The following is a 13590-nucleotide window of genomic DNA, read 5'->3' as shown; positions in this document are numbered from 1 at the left end:
TCATTTCCACCAGAAGATTATCTTTTCAGAGTTAAGGATTATTGAGACGCGATTGGTGTTGTGAAACTTGTGCTCAATGAAATTAACCCAGTTCAATATGCAGTTCTAAAGAAAATTCCTCATCCCTGTTGAAAAGTGCCTCTTTTTACTTGTGTTCTTGCATTGAGAAAAATAAAGTTTTTTTGCAGTTGATGTATTACTTATATGATGACATGGAAATTGTTTGACTGAAATGTTTGAAAGATCAATTGTTTCATTAACCCGCAGATGTTGTGGAATTTTTAGTCAATTTTATGTTTTAAAAGGCATAGTACTTTTCTGACTAACGAAGTACATATTCAGTATAGGCAATCACTTTTCATAATGATTTGATGGTTTTCGGCGGCTTGTGTCCATTTTATTCGGTTTTTGCTCTCAATGCATTGAAGAACAGTGAACCAAGTCCATATTTAAAAGTACCACTTCTACAGCTAACGTAGTGTCAAGCTTTGAATTAAGAGCTCAGTCAAAATATTAACAGAGAAAAGATTAAATGAATGAATCATCAATTCCTAATCTCATGTTTTTGTCAACAAATGCTGATATAGTAAACTACAAAAGAAAGCATTTGACTATTAACAGATTTAGAGTTATTTTTTGAGACCTGTGCAATAGACTTTCTAAAGGAGGATAACGCCTGTCATAATTAACATTAGCTCGATCTACTCTAAAACAGAGTTTGGCTATAATTCTGTATTTAAAATAGGGGCCAAGTAGCACAGTGAAATTCAGTGCATGTAATGTCACATAGGTCGATGGCAATATAGGTATTTATAATATAAGTAAGTGAATTATATTTGATTTTGTATAAGTTCTTAGCAAAACTCGCGCGTGAAGCAATATAAGAAACATTTAGATTGGTTCCAGGCTTTCTGGTCAGTCATGCGTGTAATTTTTCGATAATACAGAAAAATTTGAATTTAAAACTCCGGCTTATCTTTGGTTGTCCGAGTTACATAGGTTTTCATTCTTCGAGCTCCTTCTGGTGAAAAAAACGATTAACAACTTTTACTTTCACTACAACAATAAAGTCTTAAGGAACAGAAGGCATTGTTTATTTTTATGTTAATTAGTAAATAAAAAAGCCAATAGAAAGAAATATCAGGTTAGTATGAATTTATCTGTTATACCATCACAATGAATAGCTTTGCTGCTGAGACAATGTATTTAACAATTTGTCTATCCTTAAATCCCCCACTATAAGTCTACTAAAAAAAAGCAAATTATTTTGAACGATCGTATTCTCTCAAATATTACCAGCAAGTTTACAATTAGCGACGCGTCCTTCTAAGACGACGTATGTGAGAATGGGCTCTAGCGCGGTCAGTGCGTTGGCGATTTATATCAAAAACTTTGTTACGATTTGACAACCCAACATGATGCGATGAACTCGAACATTTAAAACAAGAAATGGCGGATTTATTGTCGTGCATATATTGTCAAATATTATCTTTATAGGTTTACACTGCACGAAATCGTGGTATAAAATAAAAGGGTTAAACGAAATTATAATAAAACGGAAAGTAGCGTTATTTTGACCAACGTTTTTGCAAGAAGTTTACCTCTGAAATCCTACGTTGGTTTTGCGACGAAAAAATGCCGAATTTAAGGGGTAGAACGATTGACTGACAACCCAGCAAACGGCATGGCAACGCAACCGCCCTAGAACACAGTGTCGCGTACGTCGTCTTTCATAGACGTGTCGTGGATCGTACACTCACCACTATTTTTATGTCCCAGTCAATTTCTGTCATTGTTAATGAAGCTTTCCACTGCATGTGTACTGTCTGCAAGCTAATTTAAAATTATGACATAATAGCAGTTACTGGATGGCACTATATCATCTGTGCCATCGCACCGCCGCTTCACAGGTAAAGTGGCGGACTAGTATTCCAAAGGTACGAGTTCAAATCTCGTCCAAGTCACATATTTTTCATGTGAATATAAAAACCTTGTTGGGATTTATATTATGTATGACTTTGAAGAAAATTTAGAAAAATTAGAGAAAGCATTGTTTACGAACTATCAGCTAGAATATTCCATTTTAAATAACCATAAATGTTTTTTACATCCCAACTGAAAATGTAAACAGAAAGTTTATGCGCGTAGTTTTCAAAAGTGTTTTCTCCTAAAAAACCATCTGAATGCTTAGCGACCAGAACTGAAGCTATGTTCTTTGGTCACTAAATTATCCTTTCAAGCCTTTGATTGGCAGTCTGCACTTATCAACGAAAGATAAAATTGAGATAAGTAAAAATGGCACATAAGTAAACGAAAATTGTTTTTGTTGTAAGTATGACTAAAACATTTAGGGTGGCTAATTTTCTACTTTCACTCTAGTTTTATTTTCTTTTCTCCATCTGTACAAGGATAAGGAGTTTCGCCAACAAGTTCGTATTGCCTTTTATGGATTTCTTTATCGCATAATGCTACCTAGCAACCCCGTTTTTAAGCATGGTAATTTGATGGATATCAGATTCGTATCGGTCTGAAATATTTCTGTAATTCAAATGCTAAAATTCTTAATCGCTAAACATGTATTTCTATCCAAGCATCTTTCAGGGTCTTTACGTTTAGTGTTGTTCCTGGCATCCCGCTTTGTTTACTTACCATCAGTCATAAGATCAGTATACGTGTTCTAACAAAACAGCAACAAAACAGCACAACCCATTTTAGCAAAATTACCGAACATATATTCATTATTCAAGTGTCACATCTTATAATGTAAATAAATACAATTCGTATGAAGTGCGTTGATTTATCGGTTGACTGAACAACATATCACTTATATACGTCAGAAAATTATTTGAAAAAAAAAGCTGATGAAATTCAATATTTGTATCAAAAAATAGTTTTCAGCAAAAAATTCAATAAATACATATCTAAATTCGTTTGAAATCATATTTGACCATATTTATTTATTGCAACTTAAACTTAACGATGTAAGCTAAGTCATGTGACAAGTAATATATGCAAGAGCGCTTAACAAGCTAACAAATGGGTGTGGGAAGCCATAAAGTGTATGGAAAATAGATGGACAAAATCAAACTTTTAAAATGGTTAAGAATTTCAAAATGTGCTTTTAGCTCACTCATCATTCAAATGAAAATTACGTAACTTTTCTAAATACGGGGAGCACATACCAAAATATTTTTAAATAAACAATTCGTCGCACTGTGTTTGAAATGTATCATAAGGCTTGATGTATTTTTATATGACTTTATCCTCATGTAAATCCACAACGAGAAGTTTACTTTAATACATTTAAGACTCGTATGAAAATACAGTCATTTGCTTTCTTCTTTGCGCTTTGCTCACCAAAGCACTGTGACCAGAGTGAGGATTGTACATTATAAGCGCAAACGAAAGAGGTCAATAAACCCACTACTCTATTACTTACAACCATATCACAACCTAGAACGTATTACATCTCTCAAATATATTTGGTAAGTACCACTTGCGTTTCTGATTCCGAAAGGTCTGTTTGGGTTGGTCATTCGACTGAAGATTGAGCTCATTGCACATTTTTGCAATGTCGAAAATTTTTATAAATTACGTACTTGCCGTCAATGTTTAAAACAAAGTTTAATGTTTAATCTATATTATGTATTTGCCGTCTATTTTGTGGCTACCCACATGTACGCGCGTACCTATTTTTGTGTGATGATTGTTGGCTTCTTTCCAAAGAAAATTTGTATTGAATTTTTTCATTCATTACAAATTTTGAAAATGTTATAAAATCAGCGCAACTTCCATGGTATTTTGAAAAATCGCTGCTGATCAATACGGATTTCAGTCACTTTCACTTCACTAGAATATCGAACATCAATAGGATTTGGGCTCCATCGTCAAACGAACTTAGCAAATATTACTTTGGAATAGATCTAAAAAAACTGCTTTCCACCATTGAGGTAAAGTTTCATAATATTCTATATAATCATGAATAAATTTTTTCTTTATAGTTGAATTTCTGGATAAAACTGATTCTTTAATGATGGCTAATTATTATTATGATAACTCAATTAGTACGTTATAAGGAACACGCACAAAGCATCAAGGCAATGCACATTGAAAAGCAAATCTTTATGCAATTATTTGCCCTTTTCGAAAGCTGTTTCCATCGTTTCTAAGTTTGAGCATTGATGGTTAGGATTTATTGACTAGACAGACCAAGGTTAAGATTTATTGACTAAAATGCTCATGTTCTTCTCAACTTATGTTACCATGTGCAGTACCACTATTAATATTTACTGTGACAATATTGACTGTTTTTCTTTAAGTCATCTCTTATTTTTCTGTTGTTGATGTTTCGCAATAAGTTTGTGGCATTGGCAGTTGGTCAGTCTATTCAATTTGGTTCTGCCAATTTTATATTGAGCTGCCATGCTTTGTGTCAGCTTTAGAGAATTTGAGGGCCATTTTGTTGCAATGTAAACTAATTACAATTATATTTTTAATTGTATGCTATTGCAGTTTTTATCAGAAATATTAACACATGACAACAAATGGCATTTTTTGTTTCTGGGTCTTCGATTTTTATAAGGTAAATCCTTACATGTTAATATTTAAGCTCGTTGAATCAGTGAAAGCAAGTCAATCTTAGTTAATTGTAAAGATATAATAGCATGTCAACATGCTCTATCACTGTAAAGTTGATATTGTTTTTTCATAATTTTTTAGATTAGTCATGTCATTGATCTCAAGTAACAATGACAGCTTGTTCTTGGTAATCCTTGTTCAATTTAATCCTTATTAAAAAACACTTGAGAAAAACGACGATTTTTTTGAGAGCAAACATGTTTCGACATTATCAGAATGCCATCTTCAGTGCAGAATGATTAGTGTTAAGTAATATGATACATAATATGATATGAGTAAATTAATTACCATGAGTATTAAGTATTAAGGATGTAATTCCCGTTACATTGGTGAAACTTCTCGCCAATTATCTACCAGGATAAAGGAACATACTCACACAGACAAAAACTCCACTATCTACAAACATCTTCAAGCCTCTCCTTCATGTAAAAACAAATTCTCACCTTCCTGTTTTAAAATCATCGACACTGATCAATCCACTTTCTCACTCAAAATCAAGGAAGCTCTACACATTAATAAAACTAATCCCGATTTAAATATCCAAGTTCACCACTACAACACTATATTTACTTTATAATAATACTTTTGTTATAAATACTTATTTTTAGAACTTACGTTATAGTTATTAATACTTAATACTCATTGTAATTAATTTACTCATATCATATTATGTATCATATTACTTAACACTAATCATTCTGCACTGAAGATGGCATTCTGATAATGTCGAAACATGTTTGCTCTCAAAAAAATCGTCGTTTTTCTCAAGTGTTTTTTAAAATTGCTGCTAATTAGAAATTATGGTAATCCTTATTACTTTTAATCAATTTTTCAAGAAGTCAGAGCATTTTTATTGAAAAAAAAATGTATCATGGTTATTCTCATACACAACAACCAACATGAATTCTCATTTTATGGCCTGTGCATGTAGAATGTGGATAATGTTTTACCATATTTTTATTTTGTTTGATAATTAAGCATGCTGATAATCCCTACCCAGAACAGAGCTGTTTGTCCTTTGCCATTTGCATCATTTGTTAACAATGAAAACTTAGTTTTGATACATCGGTAAGTTTTAATGAAAACATTTTGTTGCTACAAATATTACATCAAAAATCATGCAATGTATGATTTTCATGCAATAATTTTTTGACAAATATGAAAATTCCTGTTTCCAATTCTGGGAGGAAATAGATGTATCCAACAGCTAATTTAGCTTATCAAAAAAGCTCTGGTGTTAATATTCTGGAAAAATTGTATTGTTTACTTTGTGTCTGACAATACTAATACCATTGGCCAGTCAAGTGTCTTTGACAGATTTAAGTGAAAATTTTGTATCTTTATTCATATTTTTTTGATATGTTTTTTGTAATGTATTTAGTATGCTTATGTATTTTTCTCCATCTTTTTAATCCTTATAGAGGAATAGTGGATGAAAAATTGCCATTGTAGAGAATTTTTGATTATTTCTCTTTAAAAAGAAAATGTGAAGGTATGATATTTGACCAAGCAAGGTATGTACCTTCTTAATTAGTTACAGGAGTTTTTTGCATTAATATGGCAATGTCAAGGATAAGCTGTATTTTTTATTTTGTATTTGGTGATATGTAAATGGAAAAGTACAAGTGGTCAACACAAAGGCAGAGTGCATTCACAAATACAAGGAGTGGGAATTATACATCACTCACCTAAGAGCTCAAAGTAAAAAATATGCTATGACATTTTGATTATTTTTTAGGAGCATAGGTATTTTCCTGCTCTTTTTTTTAAATTGTCAAAGTCTTATAGCATGCTGCCTTGTGGATTTTATTACGTGTTAAACATATAAGAGTGGTATATTTACTGAGAAAGCAATGTAAACCTATACGTTGTAGAGGCACTCTTGACCTTAAATTCTACATTACCTGACAATATACAATTATATATTAACTTTAAATATCAATTTATTTTGACAAATTGGTTTTTTTATAAATGATCCCAATTGCTCATCATATATCGCATTTTCTAATAAGTAATGAAAAACTATAGTTGTTATAAAGGAAGCATGTGTCACTTGAAAGGTTAATTTTTTCATCTTCCATCTCTCAAATATGACCTGTTTTTCTCAATTTGTAGCGTGCTTTTTTGATTCCTGCTTTCTAGAAAAATACTGTAGAGGATTTTACAGGATCTTGCATGATCTATTAGCATCAATTGAATATTGCATAAAATATGTTATAGAATTCTTTAATGTAATATTATATAGAATATTATGGTAAGGGAAGAACAAATAATCTTTTGTAAGGTCATGCAGGATCATCATCGGATTCTTACTAGGATGGAATAAGCATTGGTAATATCCTGCCTGGGGTCTTATAGGATTTTTACTTAGGATCGTAACAACCATTTAACAAATTTTGCATCAAGGGCGTTATGATGTTATTCTTTGTTAAATATGGTACTCACATTTAAGGGCGTATCAGCTTGAGCCTCAGCCTCAAATTTTCTTCCTGTGGTTACGAATTGTCTTTCGATACTACATGGCGGTTGATTCTTATTAAAAAGTTTGTCCACTTCTTCGCCTAGGTATATCTCTTTCTTCGTTATAAATTAGGTATTAGAAGAAGACAAAATTTTCACAAGGCACAATCTATAGCTACATGTTAAGATCTTCTTTCCCCCTTTTTTTTAGTTCAGTTATTTTCAAGTAATAACTGAGGCCAGAAGGGTTGATTTGATAGAACGTGACACAATAGCAATTATCAAAACGACTTTGATCATTGTCCAAAATGCTTTAACACTATAAATAATCTAAAATGAAATCTACGAGTCAAAGTCATGTTAAATCATAAACCAATTTATAATACCTTAATTTTTTGGTTAGGGCTAGAATTAAGGTCAGGCTTTTAATTTTGATTTTAATGAAGAATTATCTTCCAGAGACTTTTCGATTTTGAGTTGGGTAGATATTGTCTATGTTAAGATTACATGAAGATCTATGTAATGTTCATAGGCTTTTTTCTACGATATTTTTTTCCTATCTCTTAACAGGCGTAGATAAAGTGAGTTTCAAATTGTGCAAACAACTTGGAGATATTTTGAATTTCCTATTATAGCCTCTTGTGAAAGTTGCTGTTTTGCAGGCTGTTGCTTTGAAAAATGTGAGAAAAATTGTTCTAAGCAGCTTCACTTTAAAGTAATTGACACTGGGTAATATGGTTTTAGGATGTTGAAAGTTTCACATTTCTCGACTTATTGAATCCTTAAACTTTTCTAAGCGGCAAAAGGGTGTTACTTGTTAGATAGTGGACAAACAAGGGAAAGTTTGTGTCACTTTAAAATGATAATGTGTAACTATGAAATATAGACCTGGTTTTCGTATGAATAACCCAATGAAACTCTTAAATATTTACTTTGAGATGAATATTTTAATGCTGAGCTGAAATTTTTTCAGTGCGTGATTGTTGTTTCTTGTTTTTTCTTAAGCCCATGGAATGTCCTAAAAATTCACCCACTTTTAATTCAATTCCTTTCAAGTGTAATGTAGTTACTGGCTCCTTCAAAATCTGCTTTTGCAAATTTTTGTGTAAAGCTGTCTGTGTTAGGTTCATAGTTATTCTAGATGTGTTTAGATTCTACATATATTTGTGTTCCCTATGTATCCTGCAGCATGATGAGCCCTGATATTGTGCTAAGCAAGTATTTTACATTCCCTTTTCCATTTTGGTTGTTTGTTCCAGAACTAAATTTTGTGAGGTTCGATCAACTGTAAAGTAAGGGCAAATTTTTTCCCCTTTCTGAATCCAACATTAAACTATAAGTTAACATGATTAGGCGAGATTAATTAACCAGCAACTGTTTTAATATTTCTCTGATGTGTACTCAATGTACAACAAAAGATAGCACTGTCACACTATGACATTGTAAAACTTGCACGAAGCAGGTGTAAAGTCACTCTTACACGTTGTATATTTAACAAGACACTGAAACTGCAACTCTAAAGTTGTTCTTAAGGGGAAAGCCAAACTGCATGCTATAAAATGCTGTTGAAAACAGCAAATTTCTTGTTTAAAATGTTTAATTTCAGTTCAAGTGATCAAGTTCATTTATCAGGGAGAAAACTTTTTTATGAGACTTTCATATAGTAAAGCACTTCAGCGTGTTTCTTTGAAGAAAATGTCTTTAGGAATTTCTATGTTACAATATATTTCTATATATGCTGAGTGAAACAGCTAATGGACTCATTCAGGGCTCATACATGATTACAATGCATTAATTCATACCTGAAAAAAGCATTATAAAATGGATTGTGCTGTGTGTTACATGTCATCTTTGCCCAATAAGAATAAAAACAGAACTATCCGACAACTCTGAGTTACATCATGTATCTTGGTTAATTTTAGATATTTTATATTATCTTTTGGATATAAAATTGCAAGTTTTGCGTAGCTAACTTTAATCCAATTCATCTATTCTGAATTATGCAAATGTTTGTTTAAACACACTAATTCATTCTCATTGCTCGTTTATTGATATGCAGGCACATGATAAACAGATGTCTTGTTTATGTTTGCCATTTGTATTGCTGAAATACGTTTGGCTTTTTTGTTTTTCTTGGCGACTTTTCTCTTTAGTTAATGTTAAAATAACATTTTTAACATTATAAACTATTTTTAACATGGCAGTAGAAACACAATGGTTGCCTTTAATCTCCCTTGCGCTGCCCCTGGATAACATTGTGCTACCTGCAAATTAATGCTCACATGCAGACAATGTAAATTTTAGATTTGGATAATTTCTTATACCATGTTATTCACCAATTTATTGACAGGCATGATATTATGAATTAAGTCATAATTGGATTTCACTCACAAATACTGTGTTACAATTCAGCAAAGTACACTTATGTAGTTTTCTAATGTATCTAGTTGATCATAGTAGCTTTCAAATATGTATAAATGTATGAGCACTTTAATTTATTTTGCAAATGGTTCTATAGACGCAAGGATCTTTTTATTCGATCAAATTCTTCGTGAAAATGACATTTGTTCAAAGTTTTGCAGTTTATAATCTGTTGGCATCTTATTTATGGACAAAGGCTGATTCTACTTTCATGCTATGTGAAACTCGGCTGTTGTCAATTAGCTGAATGCATTCCATGCAACAGAAGTAAATTGTTTATCCTGCTAGTTAGCTTCAACAAAAACTAGATTGTGTAATCAGACTTGAAAATGTATGGTTTTAATTGCTGATACTTAAACTATAAAGATAATCCTCTCTAGATAAGACACAAATGTAGATTTTATCAGTTGTTATCCACTTTAGCACGTCCATAAATACGGCAATTAACACTTAACACTTATGCTGTATATACCTCACTCATTAAGCACGATTTGTGCATAAAGTATGTGTACACTTTCAATTGCCGTTACAAAATAACAAATAGCTGACACTATAACAGTATTTTCTGTATATTTCCTGTCTTAAAACATCAGTTTCTACTTAAAAATAATAATCACCTTAACTACACATACGTCAATATATTGAATCTTGAACTGCGACGATTGTTGTGCAATGTTATTGCGATAAACAATATGTTATGATTCTTACATACCTTTATTAAAACCTATGGTAAATATCCATGCTTTCACACTTTGCTAGTGGATTTATTTTGTGGCAGTTGTTGTTTTAGGCTATAATTTAAATAACCATTACTTACTCAAAATAAACATCCCTGTCAACTAAATATGCCGACCACAGTATAGATATCTCGACAGAAGGTCCACTCGTGTCGGAACCTTTAATGCTCGTGTCCCTCACTTTTCTGAAACAATTTCTAGGAACTCACGCCTTCTTTTTTGGAAAGATGATAAATCTTTGTAAAAATTGATATCTCTTTGTAAAAATTGATAACTCATTGTAATCAACAAAACTAACTATGTTGATCCGTCTCTGAATAAGGATTTGCTACGTTATTTAATCTATAACATTAATCAACTGCATGCTTACTGGTGTTAGCAGTACAAGCGGCATGGTAGGTAGCAATCAACAGCGTCTTGCGGAATCCATGCAATAAATTTATGCAACTTGAAAAGAAAATCTTACGGATTGATTTGTCAATTGTCAAAGATAATGTAATATATTCTTAGCAGAAATAAACTTCATCATTTTACTTTTTTCATAGATTATGAGAATACGGTTGATTACGACTTGTTTACATGTAGTTTTTGTTTTACAGATACATTTCAACAATGGATAAAAATGTCAAACACACTTTAATGAGCGTTGGAATATATACTCACAAATCTTTGGACGGAATACAAACAAGATGTCTTCGCCTTCGATATGTATATTTAACTGACATTTGATTGACATGTTTCTTTTCTATCATATATTTATAATTATTACTCTGATCTTTCTTACACTCCCCAGGGTTGACATAATAAAAATGTTGACAACAAACAAAACAAAAAAAACAAAACTATTTTTTGCTAAGAATGTACAGTTGTTTAGAGCTTGTTTGTTTTCTGCAATCTTCGCCATTGTCCTGTTATTCCCGTGCTGCGTTGTGGTCGATTAGTTGGACAAAGCACTTGTTCTTCTTCGCCGTTCTTATCGCTCTCTACTCTTTCGTTACTGTCTTTTTCTGATGAACCTCAATTGGGATAAGTTGCCTGATAGAACGTCGTAACAAGTGTGAATGACTAGAGTCTCCACGAAGGACTCTGACTTGTGCAGCTCGTGTAATTCCATCGTCATCTTGTAACAATTGTTCAACTTTCGCCACCTTCCAAAAGATACGTTTTGTTTGATCGTTGCGAATAATGACGATATCTCCCACTGCTATTTCGGGATTTTGATTACCTCTTGATTTTGAAGTGTATTGCTCTCGTGAGGCTAAAAGATACTCGTTTCTCCATTGAAGAATAAAACGCTGCAGCAAATTTTTGTGATGTTTTGCCTTTCTCGTCAAAGATTGATAGGTGCTCTGAATTTCAAAGTGCTCACTGTTTGGCATGGTCATTGTTCGTCTTCCATACACCAAGTGCGACGGGCTTAGCGGAAGAGATACAGCTTCTTCATCGTCGTACACGTAGGTTAGGGGTCGTGCCTTTATTACGCCCTCGATTTCAACCACAATAGTATGCAACTCGTCGTAGGTTAGATTGGTTCTACCAACTTTCTTTTGCAACGGACGTTTCACGCTTCGAATCAAACGTTCCCAGAAGCCTCCCCACCAAGGGGCCTTTTCGACGATAAATTGCCATGTAATCTGATGGTTTGCAAGATAGCGCAACACTTCCTCAGAACGACATAACTTGCGAATTTCTAAGCATGCAGCTCGAAAAATCTTAGCATTATCGGATATAAGAAGAGCTGGCAGTGCTCGTCGACTAGCGTATCTGCGGAACGCGCGGAGAAAGGCTGGAACGCTTAAGAAGGAATGAGCTCCAGATGAATGGCTCTAGTAGACGCACACGTAAACAATACAATATGCACCTTTAATGGATTATCCGACAAATTATTCCTTTCGCAACTCTCTCGTACGAACAACGGTCCTGCAAAGTCCAAACCTACGTTTGTGAAAGGGGATCATCCGACACTCTACTAACAGGAAGATCTGGAGGAGGCGTTCCCTCATAAGGAAGACCTTCGGCTTTGCGACATACGACATTTTCTGACGATTTTCTTTACTGCTTCTCGACCACGGATTATCCAAAAATGCTCTCTAATGGTTGTTAGTGTATCACGAACCCCGCTGTGCTTCACATTGTGGTGAGCCTCGCATATTAATATCTCCACAAATTTTGATTACTTTGGAAGCTATACAGGATTTTTGCTCTCCAGATTCAGTGATGAATTCTTCAGTCTCCTACGGCACCGCAGCACGTGATCATCTTCAAGAAATGGCCCAAATTGCTTAACGTAAATAGGTATTGAAGAATTCGCATTCTTTGACAGAAGGAATAATATTTCCTTTTCCAAGGATAGTTGTTGAATAGACCTTATCCATAGCAGCTTCACCTTCCTTATTTCGTCTGAGCTTGGTTCTTCGGAGGTTATGAGTTTGTTTGTTGTTCGCTCGCACCGTGGCATCTTCTTTAATATGTTGATGAATCTCATTACATAAGCAGTTATTCGAAGAAGTTTGTTCGTGAAGCTATAACGAGCAATGTCGATTGCTTTGTTAAGATCTGGCATGGCTCGTTGTTCGATTTCATTCGAAACTAGTGATCTTACGACATTCGGATGTTCTTTCACAATTTCCCTCAGAACTTCTTCACTTTGTGAGAGGTTGCCAACTGGACGTTTTGTGCATTCTTCTTCGTCCCTTGCCAAGAATTTGGGTCCATTGAACCATGAAGAAGACTCCGCCCAGAAATACCTCGTGGGGGTAAATCTGCAGTATTAAGTGATCCAGGACAAAAGTTCGAAGATTCCGTCAACGAAATACTTCAAATCTTGTTCACTCGATGCTGCACGAATGGTTTCCATGCTCGATCGTTTCGTATCCAGTGAAATGCTGTCATCGAGTCAACCCAATAAAAAACTTCCAGACTCTACCTGAGTACCTATAACAAAGACTCTACTAACTTCTCTAGTACAGTCGCTGCCACCAGCTCTAATCGTGGAATCATTTGCTTTTTCACTGGTGCGACCTTTGTCTTTGAAGCGATTAATTTCACGTCGATGGTTCCATTCTCATAGACTGTTCTTACATAGACAACAGCACCAATTGCACTTTCAGATGCACCACTGAATCCATGAACGTTACTACGTTACTGGAATTCGAGTTCCATTTTCGCAAGTTGAATCCACCCTTGGCCATCAACTGCTTTGTTCCCTTGTATATTTGCAAAGCAGTTTCATCGGTTTCGGCAGTGGACACAAAATCATCGACATACAGAGAATTTTTCAAGTGTTCAACCGGTTCTGGCTCCTGCTTCTCGTGTGTCTTCAAATGATGGTTGA

The 13590-nt window shown here is 33.8% G+C and overlaps 1 long non-coding RNA gene across 2 annotated transcripts; it reads left to right on the top strand.

Annotated features, from left to right (window-relative positions):
* Positions 1-3769: 3769 nt before the first annotated feature.
* Positions 3770-11084, top strand: LOC124455102. Of its 2 annotated transcripts, none has more exons than XR_006951711.1 (4): positions 3770-3950; positions 4720-4765; positions 6060-6130; positions 10856-11084. It is a non-coding gene; the product is annotated as an uncharacterized LOC124455102 (long non-coding RNA). The 2 variants fall into 2 exon arrangements; XR_006951710.1 differs by having other exon boundaries at positions 6060-6152.
* Positions 11085-13590: the final 2506 nt, after the last annotated feature.

This window comes from Xenia sp. Carnegie-2017, unplaced genomic scaffold (assembly GCF_021976095.1).
Source record: "Xenia sp. Carnegie-2017 unplaced genomic scaffold, XeniaSp_v1 HiC_scaffold_3, whole genome shotgun sequence".
Taxonomy (NCBI): domain Eukaryota; kingdom Metazoa; phylum Cnidaria; class Anthozoa; order Malacalcyonacea; family Xeniidae; genus Xenia; species Xenia sp. Carnegie-2017.
The sequence above is the reverse complement of the archived record's forward strand: the minus strand, read 5'-3'. Positions and strand labels throughout refer to the sequence as shown.